Source organism: Cydia splendana, chromosome Z (assembly GCF_910591565.1).
Source record: "Cydia splendana chromosome Z, ilCydSple1.2, whole genome shotgun sequence".
Taxonomy (NCBI): domain Eukaryota; kingdom Metazoa; phylum Arthropoda; class Insecta; order Lepidoptera; family Tortricidae; genus Cydia; species Cydia splendana.
This window is the reverse complement of record NC_085987.1, coordinates 29488447-29509680: the sequence shown is the minus strand read 5'-3', so window position 1 is coordinate 29509680 and position 21234 is coordinate 29488447.

Below are 21234 nucleotides of genomic sequence, written 5' to 3'. Positions count from 1 at the left end.
TTGGTCAAACTCTGCCTAGTTAAAGAAAATCTGCATTCAACAATAACTCAACTTCAACAGGGTTATTTGTGGAAACATGCGATCGGCAGACAACGTTTGCAGGCTTCATCGTTTAGATGTATTCAGTATTCATTTATTTCTTGCTCCCATGACACATTTTTGGGTATTATTTACATATTTCTTATTATGGTATAACATGGACCCTGAATAGGATGTAGGAAATACAAATAATTTAATTAAGTTACATAATATACCTAGTGGATTTTACAAACTTATAACTAACTTATATAACCTGTGTGTAAAATCAGGTGTAAGTTATGAATTGGCCTCCTTACTTACTACACAGCCCGTTGCTGAATTATTAACTCTTTATTGACTATATTGACTACCCATTACCTCTTTTCTTGGAAACCGTTGTCGCGTCGGTGCACTCGGTCAGGCGACTTTCATGAAGAATTCATGCTATGTCGTTTGTTTCATCGATTCATTATACATAATTACATTTTCATCATCGATTCATCACAGCAGTCTTTAAAGTAGGTAACTACATACTTATTGACTGAGATATATTAGAACTAACTCAAATCAAGAGTTCAATTATATTGAGCTTACAATATAATAATGCAAAAAAATGAGTGACCATTTGTCCTGTAAGGTAGGACTTTATATTATATTATATCTATGTATTTGACTGATAATTATAAATATTGCTGAGGTAGCTAAGGCAGCCTCAGTACGCCGCTATCAAGCTTCATTTTAGAACGTAATTAGAGAAAAGCACGCACTTTCTAAACTAAATTGGATGTCACATACAAAAGAAAGGGTGACCAAGCTCTCCGACGGCCAAAGCTGAGATCGAACCAGTGTCTGGGTTTGCAGCGTACAAGTACCTACTTATTTAGTAAAAATAATTTGCTTTGTTAAGTAGGAAGGCTCATTTCTTTAAAACTTTCTATTCAAAAGAAAAATCGTATACGAAAAACTTGTAACTTAAAAGATTTTTTACGCATACCTATAATATAAAACTACGAATAGATAACGGACAAGAATAAAATAAATGTATACTCATTTATAGATAGATAGATAGATAGAATACTCTTTATTGAAGCTTTATTGGCACACCTCAGTAAAAATATACAACAGAAAAGAAAAATTGATTAAATGTAGAGGCAGACAACAGGTCTTATCGCTAAAGAGCGATCTCTTCCAGACAACCTTTAGGTAGGTTGGGGTTTGGGTTTTTCAATTAGTTAGTAGGTACCTAAAGATTAGGAACACAACCAAAAATAAGGCAACACACATCACAAGGAAAAACCTCATCCTGATCGTGGTGAAGCCAACGCGTTTATTAAAAAGTTTTGATAATTAATTAGCTTTGTTTGGCTCATGAGGCACCTTTCATCCCTTAACCCTTAAAGCGTTTCTTATGTGTAGTGAACAACCAACGCTTGTTATGCCTGGGTAGCTAGACGAAAGAGGAACGCAAAACGTTTACGATTTTATGGAATTTTAAGTCGTTTTGAGTACTTATCGTTGGGTCTTTGTAACATACAGGGTGGCCATAATATAAGTGCATTCCTGTTGCCAGGGAGGTTTTGGGATTATACTGAGCAACTTTTACTATGTGACCAACCCCAAAATCCCTTGCAACGGGAAGTCACTTATATTTTGGCCATCCTGTATGTACAGAGTTTCGCAGTCCATTATTTAAGTAGGTCGTGTACGTGTAAATTTCGCTATGTGAAGAATGAAATTTTGAGAAAACGAAACCTAGAATTTAGAATTTTGGAAATACGTGGAAACGACAAGCTTTTGCAATGAACTCGAAATAGTAATTTTTACAATAGACATTATTTTATGCGATATTAGACATTAATGCGTAGTCAGATCTTGACTAGCACAGGAGAAATGATGTAAGTATAAAAATCCCAGTCAATATATAGTACGACACAACAATAAGTACTTATTTGTTTTACAAGGGGGCAAAGTTGTTGTTTAACTTGATACCCGAGCAAGCGAAAGATTCCAAAATTGAACCACGAGCGTAGCGAGTGGTTCGAAAAATAGAATCTTGAGCGTTGCGAGGGTTTCAAAGCACGAGGGTTAAACAAAATTTGCCCCCGAGTGAAACACAAAAATTTTCACCACACCAACCCGAAGCAAATATTAAATGTAAAATATCAAACAAAATCAAACCAAATCAAATCCAATTGAATGTTATTAAATATTTATCATCCAAAATCATCTTTAAAAGTCAATTCTACCAGCAAACATAAGAAAACAACTCAAAATTTGCATTTGATTACTTTGCCTCACATGTGAATAAAATGCAACTTTGCTATCAGTTTTTGAAGTGCAAAGTAAGGCTTTTCCGAGCTGGTGTGGTGAAAATGTAATTCCACATCACAGCGAATTTAATACGGCGGAGCTAATTCAGAGCGTACATGGCCCAATAACGCGTACAGGCAATGGCCATGCCACATTACCGGCGATAAGCACTTCGATAATGCTCGAAGTTACGTGAAAAAAGAAGCGAATTTTAAGCGAAGCGGGTTATCGTACACCGCAGAACGTAGGTACCTACCTAAATACAGGCTGGAACATTTCTAGAGACACACCCGGTATATTCGTATCTTTAATCCAAGGCCGTGTCAGGATAAGCTAAGTGGCTCTGCCCCCCTCGAATTTCGGCGTGTATTTTTTATGGATGGTGTGGCTCTACATTAGTCATTAATGTGCAAAATTTTAGCACCCTTAACTTTTCTTTTTATGTTTAAAGAAAAGTTTTTTTTAAAGAAAAATAATTTTTCTTCTATAATTTTTTTCTAGCCAACCGATTTCAGCGTGCTTTACATATGTATATTGTACATTTACTAAAGATGATTATATGACATAAATTACATTTTCATTATGACATAGAAAAAAACAAATTTAATGCTGACGAAAGATTTCACAAGTTTTTTTTTTACTTTACCACGTTAGAGACCGCTCCAATTTTTTACCATTAATACACCTACCAACGAGCAACAATATGTATTTTTTATTCAAAATTATAGCTGTGGGGGAACATGGAGATATCTTTACATAAAATACTTTACATACATTTCCTACAACCGCTATAATATAAACCGCTACTTATAATATATTAGATTTTATTAATTTTTAAACGTAATGAAATGTAAGTGGCCAGTATTTAGTATGCAACATGCACGTTTCTCTAAAGGGGTTTCAATCTTTCCGTTTTATATTATAGCGGTTCTAGGAAATGTATGTAAAGATATCTCCATGTTCTCCCACAGCTATAATTCTGAAAAAAATACATATTATAGCACGTTGGTAATGTGTATTAATGGTGAAAAAATTGGAGCGGTCTCTAACGTGGAAGTAAAAAAAAATGTGAATAAGTAGTTTCGTCAGCATTTTATAATTTTTTTCTATGACATAATGAGAATGTAATTTATGTCATATCATCCTTGGTTAATGTACAATAGGTATATGTGACCTGGAGGAGGCCTTCAGCCAGAGAGGGATCCATATAAATAAATAAAACAACTAGTTCAAAAATACATAGACAAACTAAAATGGATATGGAAGAAAAGGCTATAATAATAATAATAGGTATATGTGAAGCACACTAAAATCGGTTAGCTAGAAAAAAAATATCGAAGTAAAAATATACCCATTTCGTTTTTTTAAACAAAAAACTGTAAAGTATAGAGTGCTGAAATTTTGCACATTAATGACTAATGTAGAGCCACACCATCCATAAAAAATACACGCCAAAATTCGAGGGGGGGCAGAGTCCCTTATGTATTATTGTAATAGGTATTGAAAATATGTATTGAGTTGACAGCTGTCACCTTACCCAAGCTATATGAAAAATACTATAGAACATGACATATCGCCTATTACAGCAATCTACGCCAAAATCACAAAATCCTAACTTTCTCGTCTTTAGAATATTTGATTGAAGCAAATTGCTCTGTTATTTTAGCTACAATCCATACTCAAGCTGAATACAGAAACCATAGCTTTTAATAAATGGTGTACAGTCGACATCATATATAGCGGAGCAGCCATTGGTGTTCACAATATCTAAACACGCACTCTAACGCCTTAACAACAGAGGCATGTTCAGATATTTGTTCGCGCCTTGACCGCTCCGATATCCCTATTTGATGGCGACTGTACCTATATTTTTTTAAACAGGTACCTGCCTAACGTACACCTAGATACGATCAGCAGCAGAAGTTGCTAAGCGGGCGAGGGGTTCAAAATGATCTTGACGCGACTTTATTGTTAAGAGAATAAGAGCGTGTCAAGGTAATTTGAACACCTCGCCCGCTTAGCAACTTCTGCTGCTGACTTTACCTAAAACGCCGGGCAAAATAATAAATAATAATGGACATAATGGTTAAACTGCAACTCAGCCCTACCTACTTATACCACGAACCAATAATGCCGGTTATAGTTTTGCCCTTGACAGGTTATTAACCATCCGTTTCTATCGTACTTGCATTCATCTAACTACTTAGGTATATAAGTAATACTTACACATACTAGTACCCCTATTTAGTGCTCAGAACTCAAACCTTGTGATCTGTAAAAACGTGCATACCTATAGTTAAAGGCAGTAGTAACGATAAAAACGTTGGTATACCTATGTATATACGTATAGTTAAAAAAGTATACATAGTATTACATAGGTACCTTACCTGCCTTATTAATATTTGAGAGGTAACTACTTACAGCTTTACAGTACCTAAGGATATCGTACCTATCGTTTATTATGGATACAGATAAAACCTGGTTTAACTGTTGACGTGTGTATTATTTTGTATTACTATGTTCTTAAGGTATAATCTGGGGGTATTTTTAAGCCATATCTGATATAAGATTATTTTAGGGAATTTATGATGATTTTAATACCGTCTAGCAAATATAATCTGGACAAGCCAAGCCTATCGAGCTTAATTTGAGACTATTTCACCGATTCCTTGGTACAATTTAAAGAAACAAAAGGTAAATATGCTGCCAAAATATGCCATCTAAGTGTCCTTTCTTCATGATTGCTCAATTGAACATCCACAGAATAAATGTGGTGAATATTTATTTTTACATAAAAACGAAACAGCTAAAAGAACTAAAAGAATCTACCGAAATCCAAAGCCTAACGGACATTCATGGCGTTGAACCATGGCTATAGCAGGTCGATAGAAACGCTCCATGATGGTTATATTGTATACCAAAGTCGGAGATGTCGTAAGTAACATGCCATTCTCTCTAAAAGAAATGATTAGACTATGCCCAGATGTTTCGCTTTACGAATCATATGTAATTGCTGTTTACATAGTACGATTTTTTTGTGTAATATCTCGTCTTGTTCGCAAACCGCAAATTTTCTTGTAGTATTTGTCCAGAATCGTTGTAGTTACTCGGGAGGATTAGGTAAAAATTGTCCAAACCATATGCTTTACGTGATCTCCCAGGACGAAATGTTACTTATTATTAAAGCACTAATTAAACTATATGTGTAATTTTTAAATAAGAATATAATACCAGAAAAAAACGGCTAAGTAAAGTTGTACCCATAATTAACGATACGGTCCTTATCTACCCAAGTAATGAAAACGTATAATATTTTTCAAACTGGAAGGGTACGATGATAGATGTCAACTCAATAAAATTTTGCGACATTCGGCATTTTTAGGTAATAAATAAATTGTATGGCGATGACATCTATCAAAAATTTGAAAAATATTATAATATTACTCATTACTAATCTTCCAAAGTTGTGTTGCCAAAATTAAAGTCTGTAAGGTAAAATATTTTAATTCGTTAAGTCATTTAATACATTACATACATAGATAATAAAAAAAACATGAACTAACGAGACTTAAAAGGCCTATAAACATAGATTAACCACCTAACGATCAACAGCCTGGTAAATTTTTAAATGGATTGAAAATATTACTCTGAACTTGTTTCTTAGTGTGAAGGCCCTGTGTTAGGCTCGGACCTGGACCTAAGTCAATTCTCAAAATCGCGGGCTTCTACTATTTTTATTAGAAACCTGTTTGGTGGGTTCAGCGCAGACTGGACTCAAAAAGCGTTTGGAGGTGAACCGTGTGAGAAGGAGACGGACACGCGGCATTTCTAAAGCAGGCAAAACGGGATGGGGATATGCCAAATTCTCACCAGTTAGTATTTACCGTGGTCTGTTTGTGGCACGTAGCCATGCGCCAACGCAGACAGTTATACTAATCAATACTTCGCCCATACCTACCTGAAATATTTCTTCCCAAGCAAATTGGGACACAACCCTTTGCTGTTGTGCGGTGGTTCATTTGAATTGTTTTCTGTCTTTAATGTAAAAGGCTTCAGGAATTTAATTTTTTAAATAATACCAGAATTTAATATATTAATAAAACAGAGATTAAATAACAAAATAAAGAAATCATAAATCTAGCCCTAAATTAGCCTGAGGCATTGTTCCCAGGACGGTGGCCGCGTTCCCCCTCTGCACAGTGAGGCTGAGTTTTTTTTATTTCAGGAATACTAAACACCGTTCAAATATAGGTACTTACTTCAGAGTTTTCTGACTGTGTTTTATCAAGCTCGGCAATGTATATTTTCGGTTAACTTTTCCTCATTCAAAACAAAAAGGCGTGAACGGTCTCTTTTAGACTATTGTATTTAGTCGGCTTAATAAAGTAGAAGGGTACCAACTCGGTGGACTTATAAAAATATTTATTAAGGTAGCACATGTTAAATTCAACAATAACTGGAATAGTGCCGCTTTTTAGGCAGTAGGGCGCCACAAGTCGCCGCTCTCCCAACGGTGGTAACAAAAATGTTGAGGAACAATAGCTACGTGATTTAGAACTACACTAGAGGTACCTTTTAATTAACTTAAAAATAAAACAAAAGCAGCTTGCATATGTATTTAGCAGAACCCTTTAGGTGTTTTTGTGTAATAACTATACCTATATTTGCAGTTCTTGAAGGTTTTGAAGAATATCCTAATGACTGTATTTTTATTCCGTAACACTTTATTCCTCTTGTCAAAATATTTTGTTTGAAGTGGTATGATAACCTACGAGTGTTACCCTGAGCCCGGGGCCCTCTGTGGTCTTGTCATTCCATCCTCTCTCGTCATTAGAAATCCGGCTGCGCGTTGCGACACAATTGTTGCAAAGACCAACTTGTTAGAAAGGTCGGTACATTTTTTCACGAGCCATGAAGTGAAAGTTGGGTTGTCGGTGAACGGGCCTTTTTTGGCGTTGCCAAATGGCATTCGTCCGATCCGTGGGTTTGACTTTAATAACACTATTGATAAGGTTTGTTATCAGAAGAATAACAAAACTTTTAGAATTTGGATTAATTGTTAAACATTATTATTTGTCTTAGGTAAATGTTGCCGGGTTACCTATAGTTTACCTTACCTATACCAGTGAAATCTATGAGTGTACAAACCAATATGGGTACAGAATTTCCTGTACCTACCTAATCGATCCATAGGTACTAATATAGTAAATGCGAAACTGTCTGTTACCTTTTCACGCTTAAACCACTGAACTGATTTGGATGAAATTTGGTATGGAGATACTTTAGGCCCCGAGAAAGGATATGGGTAGTTAATTTTTATCAATTCATCATTATCATCCACGCAGATGAAGTCACGGGTAGAATATAATAACGTATATAGTAGTATATTGTTGCTACTTCCGGTTCTGTATAGAAGCCAAGCAAAAAATGCAAAATACATATTAATAATCTGTACAAAAATTACCGTTGTAATTGTAAGTCCTACTCAGTGAATACAAGGAAAGTATACCGATGATGACGAAATTATATAAATGTTAAAAAAGCAAAGTCAGATCCATTAAATCATCACACCTACGCTTTGTTACATTGTCAAATTCACAAAACAGTCTGAAAAGCCATTAAAGTTATTAAAGAACATAGTGCACCTTCTAACAATTACAATTCATCCAAAGACACAAAATACTTGTCGGTGAGGTGTTCATCAGCAGTTCCATTTCACCAAATAGCATTGTTTAAATGCAAATGCTTTATTTGTACAAACAAACAAACAAAATTTACTTTATTCATGTAGGCCTAGCAACAAGCTCTTATGAAGATGAGTAGATAATAAAATACATACAACGCTATAAGTATGCTTACAATAATTGAGGAATTTCTCCATATTCCATGGATTCATCGTCAAAACCACCTAGGATCCGACTGGACCATGACAGTCTTTATTGTCGCTCAATTTTGTTTAACTTAATGACATGGCAATACGCGATGATATACAATTTTGAAAAACCCTAAATTATGACGTTGTCTTGTCCGTTATCGTGTGAAAGATAGTTGCCGTTCCGCCGAAAATCAGCGGTTCATCGCACCGGAGTGGCCTAGATACAACGATTATTTCGATAGGAGAGGTCCGCGACGCGGGCTTGCCTCATAACGTGGGTACATATATGTATCTCAGTATTTACTATCCACCCAATTATACCATCATTATTTTGAATACTTACATTACGCCCTATTACGTGACCGTCATTATTAGAAAACTTTGATACCTCCTGATGTTTACCCACATGTACAATATGAATTTAGTAACCTTTTATCATTTTTAAGCCCTTGGTCCTATGTAGTGTATCTATCTTTCTATCTTTGAGTGAAAATATTTCTCGAGACATGTCAGAAAATGTCAACATTCCATTCCAAGATGAAATTGGTATAACTTGGCCGTGCGCTATAGCCAAAAATGTCCCGTTAGCCGGGCCACCGTGCCGCTCACTAGCCTGTGTGCATTCACGAGGATATTTACCTACTCACCACTTTATTATTTGCCTACACACGACGGTATCTGATCTGTCTGTCAGTGTGTGGTGTAAAACATGTCTATGAGATTTTCTGCAAAGATTCTAGCATTTTTTTGTTCAACGAATGAAAGAAAATCAATGAAGGATGTGGCTGTGGTTTATAACACAAAACTCAATAGAAATCGGATTGTAAATATATACAATGAGAAAATATAAAATATTGCATTAGATTTACGCTGTATTGAATATTATTGAATATTTAAACCGCCCTAATTAATCTACAGCTACACTTATCTTATCTAGACGGTTGATAAAGAAGGCGACGGGGTTACTCATGCGATTCAGACTAACTTAGTATATAGGTAGGTATTAAATTTTTATCTTAGAAGGCTAGGAAAGAGGCTTAGAAGGTGTAGGCCAGGTAGGTCTTTAGAATTAGATAGGTACATAATACTTCTCAATTGTTTGAGAGTTCCACTAATAAGGGGATTTAAGATTGTTAGTTTACACCCATTTATACAAATACATATGAACTTGCGCGAAGGCTAGTTAAATATTAAATATAATTTTAAATTGGAGAGGACCTCGGCCTCGGTACTAAATAGTACATTACGAAACAAGTGCGAAAAATAGGAAATTCGCAACGAGTGGCGATAAATTAAAACAAGGTTAATTTTAGATGACCTAGGTCCCTATAATGTACATGGTCACAAAACCACGTATAGAGCAAATGTGGGCAAGGCAAAATATAAATTACGAGGGAAAAAAAATTAAAATTAATTAAAATTAAATTAAATTAATAATTAATTAATTAAAATTAAAAAATAATTAATTAATTATTTAAGTTTTAAGATTTATCTCCGACGTTTCGAGGACGGCGTTGTCCCCGTGGTCTCGGAGAAGATCACTGACTGAGTCTTCTCCGAGACCACGGGGACAACGCCGTCCTCGAAACGTCGGAGTTAAATCTTAAAACTTAAATACGCGATAAGTCCCGTCGTCCAATTTAATAATTAAAAATTTATCTCACAAAGGATACATTTTACAATATGTACAAGGAATGATTTATTTGATAATTCGAGATGAACCGTGGGTCAGACGCAAAGGGTTGACTATAGTCGACTATTACAGTAAGTTTATATAAATTACTAGGGTGTCGTCAACAACGTCTGATTACATAATATCATCCCGTAAATATATCTTTAAGGGATGATAAGGGTTAAACACAAAACTTTTCTTATAAAGGTTAATTTTCTTATTTAACCCTTATCCACATGAAAAGGTATACTCCTTTTATTTGGATAAGTATGATAAAATCATTACCTACATGCCCAAAGCTGTTAACTATTGCCCACAGGAGAGAAAACTTGTGTGTTCGCGCGAACTGTACATTTTTCTGTCCTTTGGCAATAGTTTTGTGTTTGACCCATAAGTATTACGTAATCAGCTATCCTACCGACTGCGCCATGTAAAAGTATAGCCTCCTGAGTCCCCCTTGTCATTATTACAGTTTTGAAATTGGAACCTTCTTGTATTCCATTTTAATTCAAAATTCGATTTGGATTAAATTCTTTATAATGGCCTCAGGGACTCAGGAGGATAGAGAATACTTCAATGAAACGACAAGATCGAGCAATGACTGTCTGTTTATTCTTAGAGACAGGCAGATTTTACTAATTGCCGATTCGCTGCTTACTTACATAGTGTGTATATCCAATACGGGCAATAAATTAAACTAGATATAGAATTTATACGTCTAATAATTAATTAAGAAGTTTTTTTTTTTAATTTACCGAGCAGTAATGAACAGCAAACATTCTAGACATATGACATGACATGACATTACGAGATACGATCTTTTTAATAGTAACTGCCAGCAAGTGTAGAGAATGATTTGTACGATAAGATATCGCTTGCGCTCCTCCCTTCCGACATGTCGGAAGCCGGCGTTGCTCGAAGGTTAACAGTGTTAAAACTCATAAACGTCCTAGAAGACGGAACTCTTACTCCCCAAACCTGAATAAGGGATGACCCACGCTAGACCGGGATGTGCCCGGGCCGGGGCGTCCGACATGTCATTTTCTATGACGGCTGATCGGTGATCACGTGGTGCTTTCCATAGAAAACGAAGCTCCAGAAGCTCCGGCCCGGCCACGGCCCGTTCTAACGTGAGTCAACCTCAAGGATTAATTTCCCAAAATTGAGGCAACTTACTGACTCTAGGCAAGCCAACATTTGATCCTCTGGATAATTATTTTTTATCTATCTTAGCGCCACTCGCATCATCCCACTAACACGGGGACCACGGGGTTAACCGGTTAAACCTGGAGTTAAGGTTACCAGTACAAATTGACACTGGGTTAACGGTATAACGGGTTAACCCCGGGTTAGTGGGATGGTGCCAGTGGCCCTTAGAGAACAAGGCCTGCTCTACGCGACACATAAAATAAAAAATCAATAATATAAAATAAAATGTATTTCATTCAATCTTAAATGACGAGCGCGATAGTTGGAAGGATGTCACAAAATATATATATTACTTATTTCTCACAAATTTTTACCTCTGAATGTTTATTGCAAATGATAAAAAAGAAAACAAACTTATCACTTATTATCACTTAATGCCCGTTAATAGCATAGTTATACACTCAAAGTTGTATTACTTTTTTTTTCAAGACACTAAACCGAAAAACCCTCTTGGACTAAGCCCGGAGTAATTGCTAATTTGAACTCTAAAGCAAGGATAACAAGTTGCATACGTTTGCGATCATACCGTATTACCCTCCATCCGATCGTACCCGGGTATACCTTAACTAACCTCATCGGCTAGAGTAAGTAGACTCCCACAGGTTCGTGTATAACTATGTGCAGAAACGCTCAGTTCCCGCCACCAAAGGTCCATCTCGGGCCAGAGTAACGCTGTGCAGGATCGATACTGGCTCCAATAGAGTGGTTACCATGGCGATAAAGCCTCGGTGACCGACTTACGGCGAGATGTTTACCGCATGCTCATGTACGCACGCGGAACAAAGTAGATTAACGCTTAGAAGTTACAGTTAAAACTAATAGCTACAATTAGCCCGGGCGTTATAGCCAGTGAAGTTGCTGTCTGCGGTTAAGTTAGAGCACAGATAGTGTTGTTCTTCTCAATGAAACCTATTTTGGAGTCTTATGATAGAGCCTTAATACTTGCAAGTTTTCAAGGCTCTTAATTAAATTCAAGCTTTGACGAAAGCGCCTTCAGGAATTCGCTTTGACGGCCTTTGAATCCTGAAGCCCCGCGGTTCTTTATGACTTGAAGCTTTAAAACTCGAAATTAGCTCTAACTTACAGCACTAAGCACGGAGGAATGGGAGCGCTATTCGAACATATAAACCAGATTTTAATTCGATATTGAATTGGCATTAGATGCAGCGAACCATAATAGCACGAAACTCAGATGATGACTAACAGCAATAAACGTAGGGTTCAGGTAGACGGGCAGATTATACAATATATCAACGAGTATATCTACTTGGGCCAGTTAGGCTCTTTTAGCAACAGGCAAGACAAGGAAATTGAGCGCCGTGTTAAAAATGCCTGGAAGAGATACTGGTACATGAAGAAGCTAATGAAGGGCGACCTTCCAATGTCGCTAAAGCGTAAACTCGTTGACTTGTGTATTCTTCCTGTCCTAACCTACGGTGGCCAAACATGTTCGCTCATCGAGAGTCAGAAGTCCAGATTGATGGTTTGCCAGCGAGCAATAAAACATACTGCGCTAGGTGTGACAAGGACGGATCTCATCCGGAAAACTCCACTTCGCTCAAAAACACACAATATTAGCTGACGTAGGGGAGAAGACCGCTAGACTGAAGTGGGACTGGGCGGGTCACATCTGCCGCATGCATCCATCCTTATAAAGCACAACAATGAGAGTTGTGAAGATCCAGGGGAGAGTCCTTAGCCCAGCAGTGGAAAGTGTTCCACTTGTTAACCAAGGGTGAAAGGTTGTTGTTATAGCGGCAACAGAAATACATCATCTGTGAAAATTTCAACTTTCTAGCTATCACGGTTCGTGAGATACAGCCTGGTGACAGACAGACGGACGGACGGACGGACGGACGGACGGACAGCGAAGTCTTAGTAATAGGGTCTCGTTTTACCTTTTGGGTACGGAACCCTAAACATTTTTAAATATTTTTAGAGCGTTTTATAAAGAAGACTAAATTTGCTACAATACGAGATTAGAACTGTCTCTGTAGATTGAACAGTTTCCGAGATAAAGGCTTTCAAAATTTAGATTTTTTTGAAATTGAGCTCGTAAGGTAAGTGAGTGCAGTGAGTATGCAATTTTGACTCAGGCGATGCCGCTTGGCACGATTGTTCCTAAGGTCAAACAAAGCTGATTTGGCGTGGTAGCCACGATATCGTACCGTGCCTACTCCCCAAAAAGGGAGGAGAAAGGGTCGGATCCCCAGGTCCAGTCTAAGCTATATTTCTTCCTGCTCTAACCTGCTGCCTAAATTTTGAAAGCCTTTATCTCGGAAACTATTCAATCTACAGACACAGTTCTAATCTCGTATTGTAGCAAATTTAGTCGTCTTTATAAAACGTCTAAGGAAGGTACTATCAAAAACTAGTCATTTAGGGTTAGAATCGCCCAAAATTAAATAAAAACCGAAATATTCGCAGGTTTTTCGATTTTTGACAAAGTTGCGTTCGGCGCTCAAGGTCACAAACTTGGATTATTAATTGGGCCAACAACAAAAGTCTGCAAAAAATCAGAACTACCGGATTTGACGCAGAAGAGCCACGTTACAAAATTCTACAATTTCACTGGATTAAGGTAGGTATAGTTAAAATTGACCGCTGACATGGTCAAATGTCACTGGCATTTAAACTAATTGAATACCAGGAATGACTGGAATAATGGATTTCTCACACGGAAGATTAGATCCTAAGCACATATTTATTGAAGGTTGGCGGACTGAAGACTTTAGTTATATTTTGCCTTTTACAGAGTTCAAAATTTCAAAGAAATGTTCTCAGATGTCTCAGATGTCGAGTGTCTGTCTTAGTTTTATGTATTTCCACCGATTTCTCGAAGACGACGGGACCGATTTCAACCGATTTCCCTTATACCTACTTTACAGTGGGTTATATTTTGTGGTTGTTACGACTGTTATGCGTGGTGGAATAGATCTGGCTAGCCTATGCAGGAAGTGCATGGTAAGGGAATTCATTATAAAACACGATAATGGCGCTCGACGTGGCAAAAATGTGAACTTTCATAGGCAATTTTTTAATACTTTGGCACGTGTATTAAAGTTTTAAATACTTAATTAATGTGTCTCATAGCCCCGTCAGGCCCACATAAATGAAACAGGGTAGGAAGTTTCGCTTATAAGGTCGAGTATGGAAAGGCGGTACTATGGTGTCTATAGTTAATATATGTGTGTAACCCTGTGTTTAATTATACGCCGCTCATAGTTATAGAAGAACATGTGCGGTGTTCAATAAGGAATGACGTAATGCGCATGATGTCAGAAGGCCGAGCCTGAGGTTACGTACGCATTCCACCTCAACTTATATCGATATCAAGGCTTCTATGCGGACCCGGTAGGGCCATTGCCCATTACATTTGGCCCATGGTGGCACCTTTGTTCTTTAAGACCGGACAGTATCATACAATATGTACCTAGCTAGCTATGTGCACGACTGTGGCCTCCGCCTGCTAGCTTATGAACCAAACAAGTTATTGGACAGTTAACATGATATCAAAAATAGTGAAATATCCCAAAAAGTTTACATTTAAGTATTTATGTCATTTATGACTGTCGTCGTTTTTAGTCTCGTCCCCAAATTATACACTTTGCGCACCAAGCTAGTAATTCATATAAATAGTATAGATAGAAAGACCTATCCAACGACACCCTAGGGCACTAGACACTATAGGGTTGAGAGAAAAAAAATCATCCTCATTTAACGTGTAGGGGAGAGGTACCTACGCCAAAATACGTTTTTTTCTAGTTTTTATTTTACAACAAAGTCAGCATGATTGCTCAAATTTAAACTAGGTACAAGTATATGGGTAAAGTTAGACCAAGAAAAGACTGCAGCGATTTTGATAGCCCACGCAGTGCAGGTGTTATTTATACGTCATAATTTCATAGAAGTTTGAAGTTTAAAATAACACTTGCACGGGTTATCAAAATCGCTGCAGACGTTTCTTGGTCTAACTCTATTTATGATTGATTTTTTATATCCATGCCAAATAGCAACTTTCTACCGCTTAATAGAGCCACCGAGCATAGCCGCGGACGAACAGACTTACCGACAGACGGACATGGCGAATCCTAAATGACTACTTAACGAAACCCTAAAAATAACGTTCAATAGTAAAACGTAGGTTTTAATGAAAAAAAAGTTAGTTAAACAAAAACAGGAAGGATCCAATGCAACTGACTTGATTTGATCTGCTCTCACTGTCCCAAAAAAAGAAGTAAAAAATCTAACCAATAGGACACATAAACAAAACACAAAGGGGTGTATCAGTTACGGAAATAAAAGATAGAACATATTTTAGTCAATTTCCATTTCCCAACTAAAAAACAATAAAGATAATACAATTTTATTTTGTGTAAACGTGTAAACCAAGGATGATACCAAACTATAATACCATATTTACTTTCTTGCAATCTTTGTTCAGAACTTACCGATATCTACTTATAAGTGGCCAACGTAGAGCTGGGGACCGATTTTTGAATTTCGATCGCTCGATTTCGTCACTCGAAAATCGGTGGAAAACGGCGAAATGCTAATTTTTGAAATACGAGCAATCGAAATTTGGAATCTAGTGGTATTTACCACTCGACTTCAATTCTATTAGTAGAATTTTAATGCCTAGTAGTGGAGATATTATTGAACGAAATACTCGATATCGAGCGGTCGAAATTCAAAAATCGGCCCCCTGTTTCATCAATCATTGGACAAAGGAAACACTCTCAGGCAACCACATAACAACTTAAGTAGCTAATGAAGCTTTCAACAACATGTTTCAACAACAAGCTTTCAAGCGTTTTAAACTATTTAAATAAGTAAGCGTGTAATCGACAGTTTAGTATCGTTTTGTTTGATCAATACGTTTGAAAAACTTTAACCCAAACACGGATTTTTTCGTAAACACAATCGCGACTCAATCATACCCACACCTACATACATACTTACTTAGATTGCTAAACTCATCCCATTCATATTTCCATTAATAGTCGAATAAAAACAATTTAGTAAAGAGTGATTCCCAAAACTGGAATTTAAGGACTTTTACTATTATTCGCATCTACATCTGCCTATATTGCGTCTTGCGTCTACCATGAGATCTAGGTATGAGCAGCTACCACAAAACAAAGGCCATAGTCGGTTTTCCATAGTAAGTTGGCCCTTAAGTCAATTTGATTCGGGTTTTTTTTTTGTGAGTAGGTACCTCTTATGTTGAAGGATATTTTTGCTGAGTATCAACATTCTACTAGTGACAGTTTTTGACTAATGATTTTTTTTGAAGTGAAAACTCCTTTAGCGGCGCTGAGCACTTGTTGAGGTGGGGAAAAAATGATAAACTCGATTCAGCGTAACGCGTAACGTAACTCTGACGTCATGTGTCACGGACTATGTTATTCACCAAAGAACTTTAGTCATAACGTATCATAATCAGGTGAATTATTTAAAACTGGACTTTTATATTAAGCAATAAAGCTCAATGTTCTAATCTTGTACGGGCTGAAATACGAGGATCTCACAGTTACATTCTAACTTTATATCACTCCAATATAATTCAATAATGAAATAAAGTCTCATCTTGATGAAATCGCTAATAAAAGTGAACTCTAGTACTGGTGAATAAAACTCAAAATATCATGACCAAATATATTTAGATGCGAGGTCTGTAAGGTTTACAATTTCTATTCGAATTTTAAACAATTAACGCTACAAATTTAAGCTCACTGGCCAGCAATTTCGGAACTAAAGTTTTTCAATAGAAAGGAGGATGCAATTATACATAGTGCTGCAGACATTTTGGACTGGTCATTGAGTTTTCACTTCTGTCGGCACTCCCGGAGTGCAACCCGTTGTTTTTTTTCTTTAATGTATTGTTTTTCGAGATGTATTCAAGCGATTTGCTTCAGTTTTTTAAATAGTGTTCTTTATTTAGGTATGCATCGATACTCAAAAAACGAATACCAGTTGTCATATAAAAAAAATAAAACATTTTTTTTATGTTGTGGTGAAGTAGTGACACCTCAATTTTTTTTTCTAGTTCTATAGGCCAGACATTGCCCTACTACTTGCCTAAATATCAAAATTTCCAAACGGTACTTCCTGTCAAAATTTTGATATTTAGGCAAGTAGTAGGCCAATGTCAGGCCTACAACTAGAAACAAAAATTAAAGGTGTCACTACTTCACCACGACATAAAAAAATGTTTTATTTTTGTTTTCCTTTTTTTTCCTTTTTTTGTATGACAACAGGTATTAGGTGGTAGGTTTTTTTGAGTATCGATGCATACCTAAATAAAGAACACTATTTAAAAAAATGAAGCAAATCGCTTGAATACATCCCGAAAAACAATACATTAAAGAAAAAAATTAATGAAATCATAAGTCAAAAACTGTCACTAGTAGGATGTTGATACTCAGCAAAAATATCCTTCACCATAAGAGGTACTCACAAAAAAAACCCGAATCAAATTGACTTAAGGGCCAACTTACTATGGAAAACCGACTATGGCCTTTAAAGACTAGTGAAGTATTAGTCACGAGTTCCAATATCGTTCAAGGTGGTGAATTTTTCCATTGTATTTCCATCATCATACACAAGGAGCACAAAAAAACTTCCATATTTATAATAAATCTCTGTACATGTGTAGAAGAAAACACGTTAGGTTGGTAGTAAGATCTCGTGTAGCACACATACCTTTGCACACACAAGGCATGTAAAAAAAGAAGGAAGTGTCGAAGAGGCGGTGTTTTTTCGACTTCTTTCATAATATTCAGTTGCAGATTTTTAATGTGATATGATAAATTGATAACACATGGATGTACAGTGGTTCATTTGGGTGAAATTGATACTTCTCGTGACGAGGTAGCAGCTTTGTTGGCGACGCCATTACACGGCTAGGCACTGATGCCTTACCGCGAAAATCGAAATATGAACGGTCTTTATCTGCCTTTTTATCGCTTGAATACGCAAGAGCAATAGAGAGGTCGAATAAGGTTTTCAGATGATGGCGGTAGACCCTCTGTCTTCTGTGACTGTATTCTCACAGTTTATGAAACAAGCCTAAACTACAAAGTAAGCGGGACGATAAGTTTCGTTCACGCTTTGAGCTTTTGTGAGCTCTTACATCATTACATGATCAAGTTTCTCAAAATCAAGCAGTTTATAGCTTGTAGATAGATACAACCATAGCAGGAAAACTTAAAAGTTTGTAGATTTACGTGTATTTTTCGTAAATGTCACGCTAGTTTCCTATCTACAAACTTCTCAAAAAGTGACGTATGTTTAACCATTTCAAGAAACGGTTTAAACGTGATTGAACGCACATATACCCCGTACCCGTGCAGTGAATACCGGCAGGGTAGGTGTCCAACTCTCTTTGCGTATAATAATCCATCTGCCGCTGCACGCCTCAGAGGAGAGCGAGCGCGAGTATTGATTCTAAAATCATCTTGACCTAGTTTCGCATTCGGCGTTTCGGCACCGAGTGTCGACCTAGCCCTCGTCCCTCGTATACACCACACCTACACCTACAGAACAGAACTAGCTTCATTTTATTCCAGCGCATATTCTAGTGTATTATGGAGTTTATATGAATACTGAGTTATTATTCAAAATATCTGGGAGACCGAGCTTTGCCCGGAAATCATATAAAAACTCTAAAATAGGTTAGCTAGATCGATATTTCGCCCTGAAAACCCCCATAGAGCAAATTTCATCAAAATCGTTAGTGCCGGTTCCGAGATCCTCGAAATATATACACCTAGGTAAACCTACAAGAATTGCTCGTTCAAAAGTATAAGATATCATTTAAATTTAGTAAGTAGGTATCATTTTAATGAAATAGTTATTTGTACAACAAGAGATCAAAGTTTGATATTTCTTCGAGTGCTTATTTTGAGTCCCGTGCAAGCGAAAGATTCTATAATAGATTCACGAGCGTAGCGAGTGAATCTAATTTAGAATCTTGAGCGTAGTAAGGGATTCAAAAGCGCAACATTCATTTGAATTTGATTTTGTTTGATATTTTACATTTAATATTTGCTTCGAGTTGGTGTGGTGAAAAATTTTGTGTTTCACTCGGGGGCAAATTTTGTTTAACCCTCGCAGCGCTCATGATTCCATTTTTCGAACCACTTGCTACGCTCGTGGTTCAATTTTGGTATCTTTCGCTTGCTCGGGTATCAATATTATCACGAGCGGTTAACAACAACTTTGCCCCCTTGTAAAACAAATAACTAATAATGGTAGGTATATTAAACCGTTTTATGAAGTTGTTTGCTGTTAAAGATTTTCTTTAATACTATAGTCATTATACCTATGCTGTAATATGAACGTAGAATGACGATTTCCGACTTAGGTCGAATCTGGGTAAGTTTGTACCTGTTTTGTTACCTATTTCGTAAGTAAAAAGAAAACTGGCTAGCTTATGAAACTGACAGCCACTACGTTTAGGTATTCGCAATCGGCAGGTTTGCTGTTATTTAAAATGCGTTAGCATTACGGAATCTATCTATACGATTTAATTTGTTTTTAATCATGTATATGAATTATTTAATTATGTAATTTTATACATACCTATTTAAAAAATGGAAATTTTATATGAAATAAGGACTATCCACGGTAAAAGTGAATCCCGGGAAATGTCAGGATAGTTGTTAACACATGGAAAGCTTCCCTTATTACAGTTATTACGTGACTAGAGAGTGAAAAGTAAAGTAAGTACTAATCTCTGACAGACGAAGTCGTGAACAAGTATATAATGTAGGTATTAATATGTACTTAAATGTAAATTATTTATTTTAATGATCAGGGTTAATCAGGGAATAGGTTTTTGAAAATTTAATTTTGTAAGTAATGTGTCTTTCAGTGTCTAATCTATGTATAACGCCAATCAAAATCGAATGTATTGAAATCGTCTACTTATCGTACGGTTGGCATCTTAGAGTTGAAGCCCTTTTTTTATCTCGACGTCTATAAATAGTTATTTGTTTTATAAGGGGGCAAAGTTGTTGTTTAACCGCTCGTGCTTAATATTGATACCCGAGCAAGCGAAAGATTCCAAAATTGAACCACGAGCGTAGCGAGTGGTTCGAAAAATGGAATCTTGAGCGTTGCGAGGGTTTCAAAGCACGAGGGTTAAACAAAATTTGCCCCCGAGTGAAACACAAAATTTTTCACCACACCAATCCGAAGCAAATATTAAATGTAAAATATCAATCAAAATCAAACCAAATCAAATGCAAATGAATGTTATTAAATATTTATCGTCCAAAATCATCATTTAAAAGTCCATTCTACCAGCAAACATAAGAAAACAACTCAAAATTTGCATTTGATTACTTTGCCTCACATGTGAATTACTGATAGCAAAGTGCAACTTTGCTATCCGTTTTTGAAGTGCAAAGTAAACCTTTCCGAGCTGGTGTGGTGCAAAATAAAAAAAACATCTACCTTGCGAAGGGCTATTCGAAAGAAATGATGCATGACATGAACGCTTTGCATTGCTAAACTATCTTATTAAAATTTATTCTCGCTCTACCTGTAAGTATCTGTCGTGCCGTCACTATTTAAGCGGAGACGGGGTGATGAAATCAATAAGCTGGCGCTGCGACCGAGCTCTGCACAATAAGTGACTAATTAGCCACAATTGTCCTTTTCATGACGTCGACATATCGGCGACCGACATGTCCATTTAAACCAACCGATGGTACCTATATTGCAGTACTTAACAGAAAGAAAACAGTTGCGGACAACGAATCATGACTAACCCGTAACAAAGTTCAATGACAATATTTTCATAGAGGTAGCTGAGGTAGGTAGGTACTTACTACGTATAGTACGGCAGCACTCACTAGCAGCCGCTTTTTAGGATACCTTTCCGGTAAGTTAGTGTTCGTCGTAATAACTTTGCCGATCCTTGATTGCACATTGCGATAATTGTACTGAACCAGTTTCTCCAAAGATATTAACGCTTAACTAAATAACTAATTAATCCGCTTGCTGGTTTTGGATTTTTGGTTCAGCCTTTGGTTTTTATGTGTTTGCAAAGACGAATAAAACAGCCAAAACCATTTTATAATAGAACTTACTCCCGATATCGTCATGTGAAATCAGACTCATACGATCTAGATAGATATTT